The sequence below is a fragment of the Aegilops tauschii genome, chromosome 7, assembly GCF_002575655.3.
Source record: "Aegilops tauschii subsp. strangulata cultivar AL8/78 chromosome 7, Aet v6.0, whole genome shotgun sequence".
Classification (NCBI taxonomy): Eukaryota; Viridiplantae; Streptophyta; class Magnoliopsida; order Poales; family Poaceae; genus Aegilops; species Aegilops tauschii.
The window spans coordinates 413597777-413617007 of NC_053041.3; positions in this window are offsets into that span (position 1 = coordinate 413597777).

Sequence of the window (19231 nt, forward strand, 5' to 3'; positions counted from 1 at the left end):
CAAGTTCCAGCGAGCCCGGGCTGTCAGAAATTTGATTAAAACGGTCATAAGAGTTTATTAAGAAAAATAGTAAGAAAACCGGCAGATTTATGTAGCACCCAAGAAACGTGGTAGCTAGCAAACCTGCAACCGTATAAACTAGAAACCGGGAATGACCTATTCTAAAAGATAACCACAAGAATGGCCTTTTAAGTTTTCACTTGAGGATTGAACTTAGAAGCCTACAAAATGTCTTATATTTTGAGACGGAGGTAGTAGTCTTTTGCAATTTACTTGGATTTATCAGCTCAACGATTAGATCTTTCAGTATCTTAAAGCCTTTTTTTTTCCGCAGGGAGATCTCTCCTTATAAGTTCACTTAATCCACATGCGGAACATGCCTGGCTGACGTCGTTTCACCACCGAATTTAAAGTGGTTATAAAAATTGATTCACCTTTTGGCTCTTGTCATGTGCGATCCCTTAGAATAATGTTCTCAGAGCATCCTTTTTGGTCAACAGATTTACCAATCACGTGTTGCCGCCCGCAGTGAACAGAAAAATTGAACGTATTTTAAATGGTCCAAGAGATCAAAACAAAAGTAGCCATGCTAATTGAGTGAGCGTTTCATATACTTTTAAAATTTAATGAACAAGCTCTTAAAACACAATTTCTTATGCACTAATAAGTAAACATGTATCATATTCGCAAAAGTAATATTTTGTTCCTCTATGATTTACAAGTGTTTAAAGGACCGGGACATGTACATGTGTTCTTCTGCATAAATACACACACATGAGTATCAATCCTTGTCATGTGCATTAGCATAATCCCCTTGTCTGGCCTTAGTGAGACTTGTCGCACGGGAAAGTAGAAAGTGACACCCACCCACTGCATGTGCCTCAGTCATGATCCACCCACGGGAAAGTAGAATTGTAAGGTTGATGCAAAACAATCACGCAGAATTTGAATTTCATCTAGTAGTACAGTAACATGGAGCATATGGCGAGAGTTGGCATCAACTGATCGATGGGTCACCCGAGCAAGGCGTTGATTGGACTAACAGTCAGATGATCCCGGCACATTCCCGTCATTAAGAAAGGTTATCCATATTTATTGATGAAAGCAACAGAAAGAAAGACATCATGCAATTCCTCATGAAAACAACGTAAAGCAACCGGATGCATTTCTTTGTGGAAGGAAAACAAATCATGCAGGGGCACGGCGAGGAAGCGCGTTGCGCACATGGAATAATTCTCTTGGTTCATGGGTAGGCTTAGTGGCTGGCGAATCCCTTGACAGAGGATTATGTCGCCTCGGTAGGAGGCTACATGATACACTCGCTGTTTCTTCTTCTTGTTTGCGTGGACCTGCATTTTTTTTTCCATTTTTATCTAATTTCTCATGAGCACCAATAAATCTATACTTGCCATTGAAACTAGGGGATATCCTACGCGTTGTGGCGGAAATCGATTGACTATACTTTCATGATATTTGACTATTTTGAACATTAATATTTAGATGGTTAATATGAGAACTAAAACTAAAAACACATCTAATTTATTGCATTTAATTATTGAGGTGAGCCTTTTCTCATGCACATTTGCATTATGAGGTGGGTGTTTTCCATGCATGTTTACATGATGAGGTGGCATTTTTGTGAATGTTGAGAGAAATATGTTAATGGGGGTTAGCTATTTAGATATAGGAGATTACATATTTTTGGATTTAAACAGACTGAACTGTTCGTCCAATTGTGTTGTTCTCTTTAGGAAACATTGAGTATATAGCATGGGCAGCCTCGCTTACAACGGTGCCGCAAGAGCGGAAGGATTTTCATACAATCTTCTTGCTAGTATGTTGGGAGGTTTGGAAGTATAGGAATGACATTGTCTTTGACAATGCATGTCCATCGGTTAGAGTGTTGTTGAGAAGAGTTTATGAGGAGGGATGCGTGTGGCAATCAGCTAGATTGTTTAAGGGTGATGTGTCACCCTTCTTGCAGAGGTTGTTTAGGCGGGCATACTGGGAGTAGTCATGTTAATCTGGCTATAATGCCCCCCTTTTAAACCGTGAACTGTGGATGGATTTCTTTGCCCACTTCTCCTATGAATATATGATACTCATGCTTGCGTGTCTTCTAAAAAAAGACAAACCATAAAAGCATCTTCACTCGTGCCCCCAACAAATCATAAGTATCTGAGGGGGCAAATTACTGAACTATACATTGCTCCGCCTCCACGCAAGCACAAGATCTCACATTGCCTACTAATTACAAATTCTTTTTTTTTGCGGGCATACTAATTACAAATTCAACATTAGTTACATACTAACTCCCTACCAAATCCTGCCGATCAGCAACTTTGAATATACTTCTTGTAAGTGTTCTCCCCAAAATTAAATTTTCTAATGTAAGTCTTTAATAGCATCTGATTCTTTCATTGCAAAAAGAAAAGAACTCTTCACTAGTAATTGAGAATGATACAGGCATATTCTCGAGGTCTACTCGTTATTACTATTCATTTTCCATCAATCCAAATTGTGATCGCAGAATGGTGGCACTATCAAGAAAAAAAATGCTCATATATGCAATACGTTGTAATGATTTTAATATGGTCATTATGTTTCATAATTTTTTTTGTTATTTTAGTGTTCCATTTTTCCTTGATACTTTGCCTACAAAATAATATGGGTGTTGCTAGATCTCAACAAGTCTCAATCAAGTGACATAACATATAAAAAGAAGAAATAAAAAATTCAAAGAAAATTTGCACGGATCTCCACATAAGATCTCATGGATATAACAACGACTGAGACTTAATAAAGTCTCAGTCGACTGAGATTTAGCAATACCGAAATAATATATATTTGTATGGGAGCTTGAGATGGCTTGTTAGCGCGCTGATATAAACAGGAAGCAGTAAGGTGGACTCCGGTCACTAGTAGAAAAAGGGTCATCTGTCCCGGTTGATAAGGGCCTTTTGTCCCGGTTGTTGAACCGCGACTAAAGGGTCGTTACTAATGCCCTAGCCCTTTAGTCCCGGTTCTTATACGAACCGGGACAGATGGACCTCCACGTGGCCGGTGCGGCGAGCCCAGGCAGGAGGGCCTTTGGTCCCGGTTGGTGGCACTAACCGGGACCAATAGGCATCCACGCGTTAGCATTTCAGGGGCTGGGGTTTTTGTTTTTTTTAAAGGGAGGGGGTTGGGGGTTTTGGGGGATTAATTTAGGTGTTTCATATATTGTGTTAGCTAGCTAATTAATAGAGAGAAGTGTCCTCTCTTATCTCCGTGCTTGGTCGACGCTATGTACTATATACGTATAGAGAGGACTAGACACGCTAGCTAGTAAGCAAATGAAGGAAACAGAAGATCGTCATGAACATATATATGCATACAGAGAGAAGTGATATCGACCACCTCTCCTTCTCCGAGAGATTGGTCGAACAACAAGTTCTCGTATATCTATCCGACACTACCGGCTACATATATACAATAATTATCTCTTACAATATAATCTCCTAATTATATATGAACACAGGGTCCACATAGTATTCTCCGTTTTCAGCGATCACGTGGTCAAGGAAGAATGCCGCCAATTCCTCTTGAATTGCTCGCATACGATCTGGTGGTAGGAGTTCACCCCGCATCCGAAAGATCTAATTTGAAGAAGGGGTCAATACATATATATATGAATAAATGAAACTCAACACAAATGATGGTAATAAAATAAAATTGTGAATATTATTGCTTACGCACTTCATATTGTTCGTCAGAGTAGCCCCGCTCACAGGTCGTGTAACGGATGGACTCGCAAACGTAGTATCCACAGAAATCATTCCCTTATTCCTGCCACAACCACTTTACAAGAAATAGAGGTCAATCAAACTGATAAGCAAGCATGCTAAATGGTATTGATGAAACTAGCGCTTGAATCACTAGGAGATGCGCGGAACATGCTACTATAGTACTTACTTTCGGGTGTCTAAATTGCAGCTTCTTCGGCAGTCCCGGAGCTTTTTTGGTGAATTTTCTCCAAACCCTGCCAGACAAAGAAAACAATTACTTGATATCATGAAATGAACAAAGTTGTTGATATGGTGGATAATGATCGATTTAACTTACTTCTCGAGCATTTGAGTCATGTCCGCATAGTCCTGGGGATCTTTTCATCTCGAGTCTAAGAAGGTTACTAGTCCCTGCTCAAGCTTAATCTCTAGGAGAATATAGTGGAAGCTGTGCACGCATGCATAAGTCATCAATTACATTACTATAACCTGGACTAATAAGGGAAACCGAATATGCACAAGACAGTAACACTCACTTGAAGTTGTAAGGAAAGAGTATTATATCTTTGTTTTCATTTATTACCAACGATCGTAGCAAGTTGGCCTCGGTATTTTCGGCATGATATTTAACCTCAGTTGCATCTATGAGATTTGTGTTAATGAATCCAATATCACCGATTTGTCTTTTCTTCAATTCGGCGATCTTCAATCTGCATAATATAGTGAGGATAATTATAAATACATGCAATGAAAGAGCTGACCTATATAGAGAGACTTAATGACAGAAGTAGTACTACTTACAGACAGTAGCAAGTGATCGTTGATTTATCGAGGGCCTTTTGATTGAAAAACTGGAAGAACTCCTCAAATGGAACATTCAACATTTCAATTCCAACGAGGTCATGCTCCTCTTTAACTCTCAGCGTCAAAGTATTCCTCCCCCCAGACTCTCTGCAGGTTTTCATGTACCAATCATGTAATCTTCGCATCATCGTTGTTAGAGATCTTTCATCTTTGACGAGAGGCTTCCCGTAATGGTATTTGTGTTCGTCCACCTCCAAGAAATCATAATGTACATCATCGGGCAGGTAATCTCCAAGATTGCTATAACCGGGCACCATCCTCGGATCATTAGCGACGATGTCGCTAGACACCTTGAGCAGGGGGCACGATTGGTTCGCTTGTTCGCCGAGCTGGGCAATTTTTTTCCCAGCTCATCGTTCTTTTAACCTTTGATCATTGACAGTACTTCCCGACCGCTCCGCTTCGACAAATGTCTTTGCAATAATGCGCTCACAGTTGCCTTTCGGCGGAGACTTTGGTGGTTTTGTCAGGGCAGCCAGAGTGCGCTTCGCTTTCACCGGATCTACCTTCTCCTCCGGAGGTGGATGTTTCTTTGCTTTCACCCCTTCAAAGAAGTTTGTCACTTTGGCTCGCACGATCTTCGTGGTTTCCTCCTCGGTCCTCTCGTATGGTAACTTCTCTGGAGTCTTCAGAGAAGGACCAAATCTGTATTGCCTCCCGCCTCTGGTTGTACTGCTAGACGTCGGCAGAGCAGACGGAGCAGCTGCGACTGTCTTCTTTCCTTGCTTACGAGGCGGAGGAGAAGGACTACGACACGCCGGAGCAGCCGGAGCGGCGGCGGGTCTCTTCCGCCCTTGTTGACGAGGCGGAGAAGGAGGAGGCTGGCTACTCGGGCGCGCCGGCGCATGCGGAGAAGGAGGCTGAGTGCCCTGATCACTCGCCGGAGGAGGAGGCGGAGTAGGAGGCGGAGTGCCTCCACGCACCGGAGAAGGAGGCTGAGTGCCCTGATCACTCACCGGAGGAGGAGGCGAAGGAGGAGGCGGAGTGCCCTTACTAGCCGGAGGAGGAGGAGGAGGCGGAGGCGTCCAGTTCGGAAGGTTGATGAGCTCCTTCCGCCATAGGCATGGAGTCTTCAGAGCAGAACCCAGCCGAGTCTGCCCTTCATCGATAGGGTGGTCAAGATGGAGGTCCTCAAATCCCTCCGTTATTTCGTCCACCATCACCCTAGCATATCCTTCTGGAATCGGACGACAGTGAAAAGTTGCGCCGGGTTCAGGAGGTCGAACAGAGCCGACAGCCGCCTTGACTTTGAAGTTCTGCCATTGCGTCATAAGGTGGCAATGTTGAGACTCCGTGATAGCATCCACGGGGTAGCTAGCAAGAGTCGTCAAGACATGCTCCGGCTGAAGCAGCTCGGTGGAAGCCACGCTGCTTCTCCGCTGAGATGGCGGGGTAGCTTCGGGGGTAGTTTCGGCAGGTCGCTTGCTGCAAGCTACGTCTCGTTCCTCTAGCGCTTGAACCCTTTCGTGCAGCTTCTGAATTTGGGCCTGCTCCACTTTTTTCCTCCTCTCCTGGCATTTATAACCGCCTGCGTCCCGAAAACCAGCCTTCCACGGAACGGAGCCTGGCGTGCCTCGTGTCCATCCAGGGTGCTCAGGATTCCCGAGGGCCATTGTGAGCTCGTTGTTCTCTCTGTCTGGAACGAACATCCCTTGCTGCGCTGCATCGATATAGTGCTGAAGCCTCTTGACTGGTATATTCATTTGCTCGTCCGTCCAAACGCACTTCCCTGATACAGGGTCCAAGGTTCCGCCAGCCCCGAAGAACCAAGTCCGGCAACGGTCTAGCCAGTTCATTGTCTCTGGTTCGATCCCTTTATCAAGCAGATCATTCTCAGCCTTGGCCCACTTAGGCCAGGCTTTGAGGTAGCCACCTGACCCCGTGCGATGGTGAAACTTCTTCTTCGCAGCATTTTTCTTGTTTGTCGCTGACAACTTCTTACTCTTTTCCGATGTCTTGTGGGCCACAAATGCGGGCCAGTGATCTCTGATCTTCTCATATTTGCCGATGAATTCTGGTGTCTCTTCTTTGTCGACAAACGTTTTCAGCTCATTCTTCTACCTCCTGAATAGGTCTGCCATCTTCTTAAGAGCATGTGACTTGATTAATTGCTCTTTAACTGGCTTCTCCGGATCCTCCTCTGGCGGTAGGGTGAAATTTGCCTTTAGCTCAGTCCAAAGATCATCTTTCTGCATATCATTGACATAAGACACCTCAGGGTCTTCCTTCTTAGGCTTATACCATTGATGGATGCTGATCGGGATCTTGTCCCTAACAAGAACCCCGCACTGAGCAGCAAATGCTTCCTTTGTCCGGATAGGTTCAATCGGTTGGCCGTCGTGCGCGATTGCTGTGATCTCAAACCTTTCATCCGAGCGCAACTTTCTCTTCGGGCCTCGTCTCTTTACTGAAGTTGTGCTCGATCCGGAGGGCTAGAAAAAAGAAGAAAGGCGAGAGTTAATTAATATGTGTACATACCAAAACAATGAATGCATCAATTAGCTAGTCAGCACAGGCTTAACTAATATATTTACCTGGCCGGACTCTGTTCGGTCACCGGAGCCGTCACCACGGGCTCCTTCTTGCACCAGCATTGGGTCACCGGAGCCATCATAATCATGTATTTCCTCCTCCACTCTTCGATCACCGTAGCCTGCTTCTTCACCCTGTTCTTCCAGACCATCATTGTCATTAAGATATGACAAGACATCACCTCCGGCTAAGATTATGTCCCCCAACACCTCTTCTGCTTCCTCGTCTCGTCCGTGCTCCATTGTTTCTGCAAATATTACAACATGACAATTATTACACAAACATGACAGTAGGTGGATATATTAGTGCAAACGTAGAACTAGCTTATTCCGGGTTTGGGGTGGCCTCGGCAACGCTTCAAGGGTAGGGGCGCGGCGGGAGGGGGTAGGAGACCGACATCGTTATTTTCAGGGTTTGGGTGTCCTCGAGAGTTTTGATCGAGCGAGAGGGCCGGGGGGTGCTCCCGTGGTATAAGTTATCACGGTCAAAGTTATCCGGGAGGGGGTTATATCGACAAGACGACATACATACATGGGAAAATAATGTTATCGGGGAGGGGGTAGGTCGAACCCCCCCTCGTGTTGAAGTTATCGGGACACGGGGTATATCGACAACGACATATCCAATAAAAAATAAGAAGACGAAGAAGAAATAAAAAGAGGAGAAGAAGATATTAATAGAGGAGAAGATTGAAGAAAAAAAGAAGAAGAAAAGAAGAGGAGAAGAAGAAAGGAATAGAGGAGAAGAAGAGAAAATAGAATATTCTATTTTCTCTTCTTCTCCTCTATTCCTTTCTTATTCTATTTTCTCTTCTTCTCCTCTATTCCTTTCTCTTCTCCTCTTCTTTTTCTTCTTTTTTCTTCTTCTTATTAATTTCTCATCTTCTTCCTCTCCTCTTCTTCTCCTTTCTTCTTCTTCTTATTTTCCTTTTTCCTCTCATTCTTTTTCTTCTTCTTCCTTTCCTAGCTAGATATATAAAACTTTTATAAAAATGTAACTTTTGCATATATAAAACTTTTTCTTCTTCCTTCTTCTTCCTTCTATTCCTTCTTCCTAAATATATAAAACTTTTCTAAAAATGAAACTAACCTAAAATGTACTAAATCAGAGAACATATATAGATAAAACTTTTCTAAAAATCTAACTTTTGCATATATGTATTTTTAAAACATCATTACAATTGAAAAATACATACATACATACAAAAAACATGTAAAAATACATACATACATATATGAACATACATAAAAAATACATATATCTAAAAAATACATGCATACATATATGAAAATCTAAAAACATGTAAAAAAACGGCGGCGGGGCCGGCAGAGGCGCGGTGCTCACAGAGGGAGGAGCGCGCGGCGGGCGGCGTCGGGGCAAGCAGGGGCGCGGGGAGTGGCGCGGAGACGATGTCGGGGCAGGAGCGGCGCGCGGCGGGGCAGGGGCGGCGCGCGTCGGGGCAGGGACGGCGCGCGGCGATGACGTCGGGCGAGGGCGCGGCGAGGGCGAGGGCGCGGGCGATGGCGACGATGGGCGCGGGCGACGGCGAGCGACGGCGGGCAGCCTGGCGGCGTCGATGTGCTTGGCGTCGTCGGGGGCAACTGTGGTGATGAACTCTGCAAAATTGCTAAGTGCTACTTATATACCAAGAGCATTGGTCCCGATTCGTCCCACCAACCGGGACCAATGCCCCCTTTAGTCCCGGTTGGTGCCACCAACCGTGACCAAAGGTCAGTTTTCGGCAGCCCAAAGGTATTATACTCGTCTGTTACAAAGTTGGCATGGTATCATAATCGTCTGTTACAAAGTTGGCATGGTATCATCATAATAGTTACGGGAGAAAGTCTTCACTTTTTCTTCGCTTGTGTCGTTTGCTTATTGCGCCGTAACCATGAATAATCTTCATCGTTTATCAGGATGCTTGGGTCAGCCTTGACTTTGAAGGGAGGAATTTCATGAAACTTTTCATAATCTTCAGACATGTCTATCTTGCCCTCCACTCCCACGATGTCCCTTTTTCTGAAAGAACTATGTGGCGCTTTGGCTCATCGTATGATGTATTCGCTTCCTTATTTTTTCTTTTTCTCGGTTTGGTAGACATGTCCTTCACATAGATAACCTGTGCCACATCATTGGCTAGGACGAACGGTTCGTCAGTGTACCCAAGATTTTTCAGATCCACTGTTGTCATTCCGTACTGTGGGTCTACCTGTACCCCGCCTCCTGACAGATTAACCCATTTGCACTTAAACAAAGGGACCTTAAAATCATGTCCGTAGTCAAGTTCCCATATGTCCACTATGTAACCATAATATGTGTCCTTTCCCCTCTCGGTTGCTGCATCAAAGCGGACACCGCTGTTTTGGTTGGTGCTCTTTTGATCTTGGGCGATCGTGTAAAATGTATCCCCATTTATCTCGTATCCTTTGTAAGTCAATACAGTCAAAGATGGTCCCCTGGACAACGAGTACATCTCATCACAAACAGTGTTGTCACCTCTGAGACGTGTTTCCAACCAACTGCTGAAAGTCCTGATGTGTTCACATGTTATCCAGTCGTCGCACTGCTCTGGGTGTTTGGAGCGCAGACTGTTCTTGTGTTCATCGACATACGGGGTCACCAAGGTAGAGTTCTGTAGAACTGTGTAGTGTGCTTGAGACCAAGAATGCCCGTCCCTGCATATTATTGAGTCCGCTCCTAGCGTGCCTTTTCCAGTCAGTCTCCCCTCATACCGCGATTTAGGGAGATCTATCTTCTTAAGGCCAGGAATGAAGTCAACACAAAACCCAATGACATCCTCTGTTTGATGGCCCATGGAGATGCTTCCTTCTGGCCTAGCGCGGTTACGGACATATTTCTTTAGGACTCCCATGAACCTCTCAAAGGGGAACATATTGTGTAGAAATACGGGCCCTAGAATGACAATCTCGTCGACTAGATGAACTAGGACGTGCGTCATGATATTGAAAAAGGATGGTGGGAACACCAGCTCGAAACTGACAAGACATTGTGCCACATCACTCCTTAGCCTTGGTATGATTTCTGGATCGATCACCTTCTCAGAGATTGCATTGAGGAATGCACATAGCTTCACAATGGCTAATCGGACGTTTTTCGGTAGAAGCCCCCTCAATGCAACCGGAAGCAGTTGCGTCATAATCACGTGGCAGTCATGAGACTTTAGGTTCTGGAACTTTTTCTCTGGCATATTTATTATTCCCTTTATATTCGACGAGAAGCCAGTCGGGACCTTCATACTGAGCAGGCATTCAAAGAAGATTTCTTTCTCTTCTTTCGTAAGAGCGTAGCTGGCAGGACCTTCATACTGCTTCGGAGGCATGCCGTCTTTTTCGTGCAAACGTTGCAGGTCCTCCCGTGCCTCAGTTGTATCTTTTGTCTTCCCATACACGCCCAAGAAGCCTAGCAGGTTCATGCAAAGGTTCTTCGTCACGTGCATCACGTCGATTCAAGAGCGGACCTCTATCTCTTTCCAGTAGGGTAGGTCCCAAAATATAGATTTCTTCTTCCACATGGGTGCGTGTCCCTCAGCGTCATTCGGAACAGCTAGTCCACCGGGACCCTTTCCAAAGATTACGTGTAAATCATTGACCATAGCAAGTACGTGATCACCGGTACGCATGGCGGGCTTCTTCTGGTGATCTGCTTCGCCTTTGAAATGCTTGCCTTTCTTTCGACATTGATGGTTGGTTGGAAGAAATCGACGATGGCCCAGGTACACATTTTTCCTGCATTTGTCCAGGTATATACTTTCAGTGTCATCTAAACAGTGCGTGCATGCGTGGTATCCCTTGTTTGTCTGTCCTGAAAGGTTACTGAGAGCGGGCCAGTCGTTGATGGTTACAAACAGCAACGCGTGCAGGTTAAATTCCTCCTGTTTTTGCTCATCCCACGTACGTACACCGTTACCATTCCACAGCTGTAAAAGTTCTTCAACTAATGGCCTTAGGTACACATCAATGTCGTTGCTGGGTTGCTTAGGGCCTTGGATGAGAACTGGCATCATAATGAACTTCCGCTTCATGCACATCCAAGGAGGAAGGTTATACATACATAGAGTCACGGGCCAGGTGCTGTGATTGCTGCTCTGCTCCCCGAAAGGATTAATGCCATCCGCGCTTAAACCAAACCATACGTTCCTTGGGTCACCTGCAAACTCAGCCCAGTACTTTCTCTCGATTTTTCTCCACTGCGACCCGTCAGCGGGTGCTCTCAACTTCCCGTCTTTCTTACGGTCCTCACTGTGCCATCACATCAACTTGGCAAGCTCTTCGTTTCTGAACAGACGTTTCAACCGTGGTATTATAGGAGCATACCACATCACCTTCGCAGGAACCCTCTTCCCGGGGGCTCGCCGTCAACATCACCAGGGTCATCTCGTCTGAACTTATACCGCAATGCACCGCATACCGGGCATGCGTTCAGATCCTTGTACGCACCGCGGTAGAGGATGCAGTCATTAGGGCATGCATGTATCTTCTGCACCTCCAATCCTAGAGTGCATACGACCTTCTTTGCTGCGTATGTACTATCGGGCAATTCGTTATCCTTTGGAAGCTTCTTCTTCAATATTTTCAATAGCTTCTCAAATCCTTTGTCAGGCACAACATTCTCTGCCTTCCACTGCAGCAATTCCAGTACGGTACCGAGCTTTGTGTTGCCATCTTCGCATTTAGGGTACAACCCTTTTTTGTGATCCTCTAACATGCGATCGAACTTCAGCTTCTCCTTTTGACTTTCGCATTGCGTCCTTGCATCGACAATGACCCGGCGGAGATCATCATCATCGGGCACTGGTTCCTCTTGATCTTCAGCAGCTTCCCCCGTTGCAGCATCATTGGGCACATCGTCTGGTTCCTCTTGATCTTCAGCAGCTTCCCCCGTTGCAGCATCACCGTATTCAGGGGGCACATAGTTGTCATCGTCCTCTTCTTCTTCGCCGTCTTCCATCATAACCCCTATTTCTCTATGCCTCGTCCAAACATTATAGTGTGGCATGAAACCCTTGTAAAGCAGGTGGGTGTGAAGGATTTTCCGGTCAGAGTAAGACTTCGTATTCCCACATTTAGGGCATGGACAACACATAAAACCATTCTGCTTGTTTGCCTCAGCCACTTCGAGAAAATCATGCACGCCCTTAATGTACTCGGAGGTGTGTCTGTCACCGTACATCCATTGCCGGTTCCTCTGCGTGCATTATATATAATTAAGTGTGTCAAAAACCATTACAGAACATCATGAATAGATAATTAAGTGACCAAATTAATAGAAGTTCATCATCACATTAAAACCAAAGTACATACATAGTTCTCATCTAACAACATATAGCTCTCCAGAGCATCTAATTAATTAAACCATACATCTAAAGTAAGAATTTTTTTCTTTCAGAAAGAAGATAAGAACAAGAGGCTCACCACGGTGGTGCCGGCGACGAGATCGGCGCGGGCGATCGACGGCGGTGAAGACGGGATTGGGACGTGACGGGCCGCTAAACCTAGACAAATCTCGAGGAAAATGGAGCTTTGAGGTCGAGCTTCGAGAGGAGAAAGCTTAACTAGTGTGGCTCGGGCATTTCATCGAACACCTCATGTGCATAGGAGGTGAGCTAGAGCACCACAAAGCCCTCCCCTCGCCGGCCAGAGAAAAACAGAGCACTGGAGTGCTCTGCTCGCGGGCGAGGGGTATATATAGGATCCTCATTGGTCCCGGTTCGTGGCATGAACCGGGACTAAAGGCAGCCTGTGGTCCCGGTTCAAGCCACCAACCGGGACCAATGGTGGTGGGCCAGGAGCGAGGCCCATTGGTCCCGGTTCGTCCCACCAACCGGGACCAAAGGGGCCAGACGAACCAGGACCAATGCCCCCACGAGGCCCGGCAGGCCCCTGGCCTCACGAACCGGGACCAGTGCCCCCATGGGTCCCGGTTCTGGACTGAACCGGGACTAATGGGCTGACCCGACCTGAACCAAAGCCCTCTTTTCTACTAGTGGGTACAGATGCTCCCGGTTGAGTTTTCTCATTTTCAAGCTTCAGAATTTCTTAAATAATGTTGTGGATGTTTGATGACTTTCTTTTTCGGAGACAACTATCCGAGGACTAGTCCTTTGTTGCAAAAAACCTGATGACTAGTCGTAACCTATTCTTTTATGGCCAATATTGTATTCATTTGCATGCTCCAAAAAAACATATGTATGCAGTTTAGTGTAGACATTTTTCTCTTTTCCTTTTCTCTTACATAGCATAAACTTGTATATTTTGGCTATAACTTCGGATGTTCACACCACTTTTAACACTATATAATATAGTCAAGAGACACTTCAGACACAACCTCCATCTCTCTCTTCATTAATTTAATGCAACTTAATGAAGAGAGGAAGAGGCGAGGCCGAGAGAGTGGCGGCGCAAGGGCGACGGGATAAAGACAGGAAGGGTCGGCGAGCTGACGCGAATGCGGGAGGCGGCGGCGGCTAGGTTTTCTTCACGGGAGCTACCGCCTTTTTATAGCCTGTGTCTGAAATGACCAAAATGCAATGGTGGGGGTATGATATTTACATTTAGTTGCAATTGGAAATTTATCCAATGGCCCAAGTTGATCGTAGTAAAAATGGGACGACTCACATCAAAATGACCCAAGATCGGGCGTTCCAGAATGCCTAATCGCTTCCAGACCTTCATTCCCTCCGGCTCTTTACTCCTGGGATACCACGTGACCATACCTAATATTTTATATCTAAATAGCTAGCCCCCACTAACATATTTCTCTCCACATGTAGGTATGTCACCTCATCATTCAACATGCATGGAGATAAGACCACCACAGCATGCAACCATGCATATTAAAAGGCCACCTCAACATGCAAACATACATGAGAATTTACATTATACAATAATCAAACACCACAAATTATATTTATTTTGAGTTTTAGTTCTCAACTTCTCATATCATTACTCTAAATATTCATGTTCCGTACAAACAAATTATCATTAAATACATTGCAAAACATTTCCACAATAACGTGTGGGATACTATCTAGTACTTATACTAAGACGTCCAGTGGCTGGCTTAATGAAAGGAGGGTAGGGCACTGCCACTGGATGCGTCATTGAAAGCTTCAGTGCAGTGTGTATTGGCTATTGTGTTTTTGCATCATTTTTATTTACTTGACATTCGCCCCACCTTAGAAATATCTAAATAGCTAGCCCCCACTAACATATTTCTCTCAACATGCAGGTATGCCACCTCATTACTCAACATGCATGGAGAAAAGTCCACCACGACATGCAACCATGCATATTAAAAGGCCACCTCAACATGCAAACATACATGAGAATTTACATTATACAATAATCAAACACCACAAATTATATTTATTTTGAGTTTTAGTTCTCAACTTCTCATATCATTACTCTAAATATTCATGTTCCATACAAACAAATTATCATTGAATACATTGCAAAACATTTCCACAATAACGTGTGGGATATTATCTAGTACTTATACTAAGTCGTCCAGTGGCTGGCTTAATGAAAGGAGGGTAGGGCACTGCCACTTGATGCGTCATTGAAAGCTTCAGTGCAGTGTGTATTGGCTATTATGTTTTTGCATCATTTTCATTTACTTGACATTCGCCCCACCTTAGAAAAAATTCGGCCTCCGCAGACAGATCCATGGCGAATAGCTAGCCTCCACTAACCTATTTCTCTCAACATGCAAGTATGCCACCTCATCATTCAACATGCATGGAGAAAAGTCTACCACAACATGAAACCATGCATATTAAAAAGCCACCTCAACATGCAAACATACATGAGAATTTACATTATACAATAATCAAACACCAAAAATTATATTTATTTTCAGTTTTAGTTCTCAACTTGTCATATCATTACTCTAAATATTCATGTTCCATACAAACAAATTATCATTGAATATATTGCATAACATTTTCACAATAACGTGTGGGATCATCTAGTACTTATACTAAGACGTCCAGTGGATGGTTTAATGAAAGGAGCGTAGGGCAGTGCCACTGGATGCGTCATTGAAAGCTTCAGCGCAGTGTGTATTGACTATTATGTCTTTGCATCATCTTTATTTACTTGACAGTTCGCCTCACCTTAGAAAAAATTCGGCCTCCGCAGACAGATCCATGGCGAGTCAGCGTCGGGTATTGTAGTTGTACTATCTCCGTCCGGGTTTATTGTCCCCTGTATTTTGGATCGAATTTTGACCACCTATTTGACTAACAATATATAACGTGAATACTATAAAAAATAAATTGTTGAATTTGTATTCGAAAGAGGTTTTCAATGATATTAAGTTTTGTGGTATATAGTTTATATTTCATTAATTAAATCAATGGTCAAACTTTAGCACGAAATAGGAGGTGACCTAATAATCTGGACTGAATTTGCTGTTGAAACGTCTCAGACAACGATGGTTCTCCACCACTACCCAAACGGAGTCTAACGGCATTAAAGGAACGAAAAATAATAATCAGGAGAGTCGAACAACTTGCATATATATCCGGTTGATTACGTGCCCCTATGAGATATATTGAGAAGAGAACAAGAGAGATGACGGCATGATTGGCATCATCGGCTGCTAGGGCATGCCATTTTATTATACAGTTGATCGTTGTCCGGAGATATATACACCGTCTTTTAACACGCGCATCGCTGGATTCATGGATGGACATGCCAAGAGCCAGCAAGACGTGCCGTTACAACCGCGTCAACACATATATATATATCCGCGTCGGCACAGTTGCAACGGGAGACGCCGACGCGTACAGGTAAACAAGGTTTAACACACTTTGAAAATTCAGTGCAGGCTGTTGCTAGTAGTTAATCTACAAAACCTGGCAATTAGCAGTTTGATGAAGAGCTTCGTCTCAAAAAAAGAAAAGAAAAAACAGTTTGAAGAGCCTGGTGAGCTGCTGCTGTACTACTCCGGCGATTTTCACCTACTGAAATCTAGAAACACTCCTCCATCCAAAAATCCTCTAGTCCTGTAATGTTGTAAGAATATAAGAGGACACGACAATCTATTCCTACCATTTTTCTGCTCATGTGTTTTGAGAATCCTACCAATTGAGGCCCTCGAAATTCTACTAAAAAATTAGGTCCGCAACACTAAATTATATTCATCCTGAAATGTTTTCCGTACCACATATATTCAATATTGTAGGTATTTGCATATTTTTAAAATATAGAAAAGTTTTCTAGAGCCTGAATATATAGAAAAGTTAAAACAAAACTAAAACTTGAGATAGTTTTACACTTGGTCAAGCGAGCAGGAGGTCAGTCCGTGACGATCACATCATTTGTTCCTCGAGCTGGGAGGCGGAGCACCCTAGCTGCCTTCTCCGATGCCTTTCTTTTGCCACTCTGGACCATTGCCCCGTCTTTCTCGATTGTGCGGTGTGCCCTCTGGGCACCAAAAGATTTCACTTCAAGAGGTTTTGGCCGCACTTGGAGGGGTTCCACCTCGTGGTTTTCGATGCTTGGAACTTCATCGAGCGCGACCCGGTCCCCTTTCGGCACATCATCGCGCGGCTCAAGGTGACAGCAAGGCATCTCCAAGCTGGAGCGCGAAATCTATCGGTCATATCTCCTTGCAGTTGATGGTCGTCCACGAGCTCATTGCCCGCCTTGACGTCGCGCAAGATCTTCGGCCGCTCTCTTCGTCCGAAGCCTGGCTTCGTTGCCGGTTTAAGGAAGCATACCTCGGCCTTGCGTCTTTGGGCCGCTCCATTGCCAGGGAACGATCGCGATTCGTTTACCTAAAATATGGAGACACGAGCTCTTCCTTCTTCCGCATTCACGCTTCCAACTGTCAGATTTTCTCGCTCAAGGTTGGCGATCACACCGTCTCTGAGCATGGCGCACTCGCTCAAGCGGCCTTCAACCACTTCTCCGGCATCCTCGACTCCTCGGAAGACCGCGCTTTCTCCCTCTCGCTTGACGGCTTGTACCCCGACCACTTTGACCCGGGTAGCCTGGATGAGCCCTTCTCCGAGGATAAGATTTTGCGGGCTATCAAGGCCATGCCCGCCGACAAGGCACTAGGCCCGGACGGATTTACCTCCGAGTTCCTGCGGAGTCGTTGGGATATCACTAAGTAGGATATGTGCGACGCCTTCGACAAGTTTAACTCCCTCAATGTAGGTGGCTTCCAAAGGCTCAATGAGGCGTACATCACTCTATAATTTCTAGCCCATCAGCCTCATCCATCTCCTCGCGGAACTCTTTGCCAAAGCGCTCTCTCTCCTACTCACATCGTGTATTGGTTTGTGGTCTCCGTGGACCAGAGCACGTTCATCATGGGATGCAGCTGATAACCCACAAGTATAGGGGATCAGTTGTAGCCTCTTTCGATAAGTAAGAGTGTCGAACCTAATGAGGAGCTAAAGGTAGAACAAATATTCCCTCAAGTTCTATCGACCACCGATACAACTCTACGCACACTTTACGTTCACTTTACCTAGAACAAGTATGAAACTAGAAGTACTTTGTAGGTCTAACAGGATAGGTTTGCAAGATAATAAAGAACACGTAAATAAAAGATAGTGGTTGTTTAGATAAAGAAACAATTAATTTAGTTTTAGTAGAGAGCTTTTTGTCACAATAAAGTTATTTGTCCCTAGGCAATCGATAACTAGACCGATAATCATTATTGCAATTTTATATGAGGGAGAGGCATAAGCTAACATACTTTCTCTACTTGGATCATACGCACTTATGATTGGAACTCTAGCAAGCATCCACAACTACTAAAGACCATTAAGGTAAAACCCAACCATAGCATTATAAGGTATCAAGTCCTCTTTACTCCCATACGCAAACAACCTACTTACTCGGGTTTAATCTTCTGTCACTCTAGCAACCCACCATAAGCAAATCATGAACATATTGCAAACCCTACCGCGGGGATCCCTCATGCTCGCACGACACGGAGAGCACCATAGGACAACACCAATAATGAGACATACAACTCAAACCAATCACGACCATCAATCAACCCATAGGACAAAACGGATCTACTCAAACATCATAGGATAGCCATACATCATTGGGAAATAATATATAGCGTTGAGCATCATGTTTAAGTAGAGATTACAGCAGAGAGAAGAGGTGTTACACCGTTGCATAGAGGGGGAGAGAGTTGGTGATGACGGCGGCAAAGTTGTTGGTGTAGATCGTCGTCACGATGATGGCCCCGGCGGCGTTTCGGCGCCACCGGGAGAGAGGGGGAGAGAGCCCCCCTTATTCTTCTTCCTTGGCCTCCATGGCGGCGGGTTTCCCCTCTGGTCCATGGGAGGAGGGTTTCCCCTCTGGTCCATGGCCTCCATGGCGGCGGAGGGGCAGGAGCCCCTCCGAGATTGGATCTCTCTCTCTCTGTTTCCTTCTGTTTCCGCGTTCCCGTTTTCTGGTCTTTCACCATTTCTTAAATTCCCGGAGATTAGTAACTCGATTGGGCTGAAATTTTAACACGATTTTTATCCGGATATTATCTTTCTTGCGGCGAAAGAAGGGCACCAACTGCCTTACGGGGTGGCCACAAGCCTCCCGGGCACGCCCGGGGTAGGGGGCGCGCCCCTAGGGCTTGTGGGTCCCTCGGGCATCGTCTCGCGTTGATTCTTTTTTCCCAAAAATTACATATATTCCAAAAAAATCTATGTAAGTTTTTATCGCATTTGAACTCCGTTTGATATGGATTTTCTGCGAAACAAAAAACATGCAACAAATAGGAACTGACACTGGGTACTGGATCAATATGTTAGTCCCAAAAATGATATAAGATGTTGCCAAAAGTATATGAAAGTTGTAAAACATTGGCATGAAACAATCAAAAATTATAGATACGACAGAGACGTATCAACAGCATCCACGCCAATTTTTGGCCCGTTCAGCAAACTGTGTGACGCTCAAGATCAACATCGCTAGAGCGTTCGATTCGCTCTCCTGGTTGTTCCTACTGCAAGTCCTTACCCACCTTGGCTTTGGTCCGTGATAGCGTGAATGGATCTCCACCCTCCTTGGCATGAT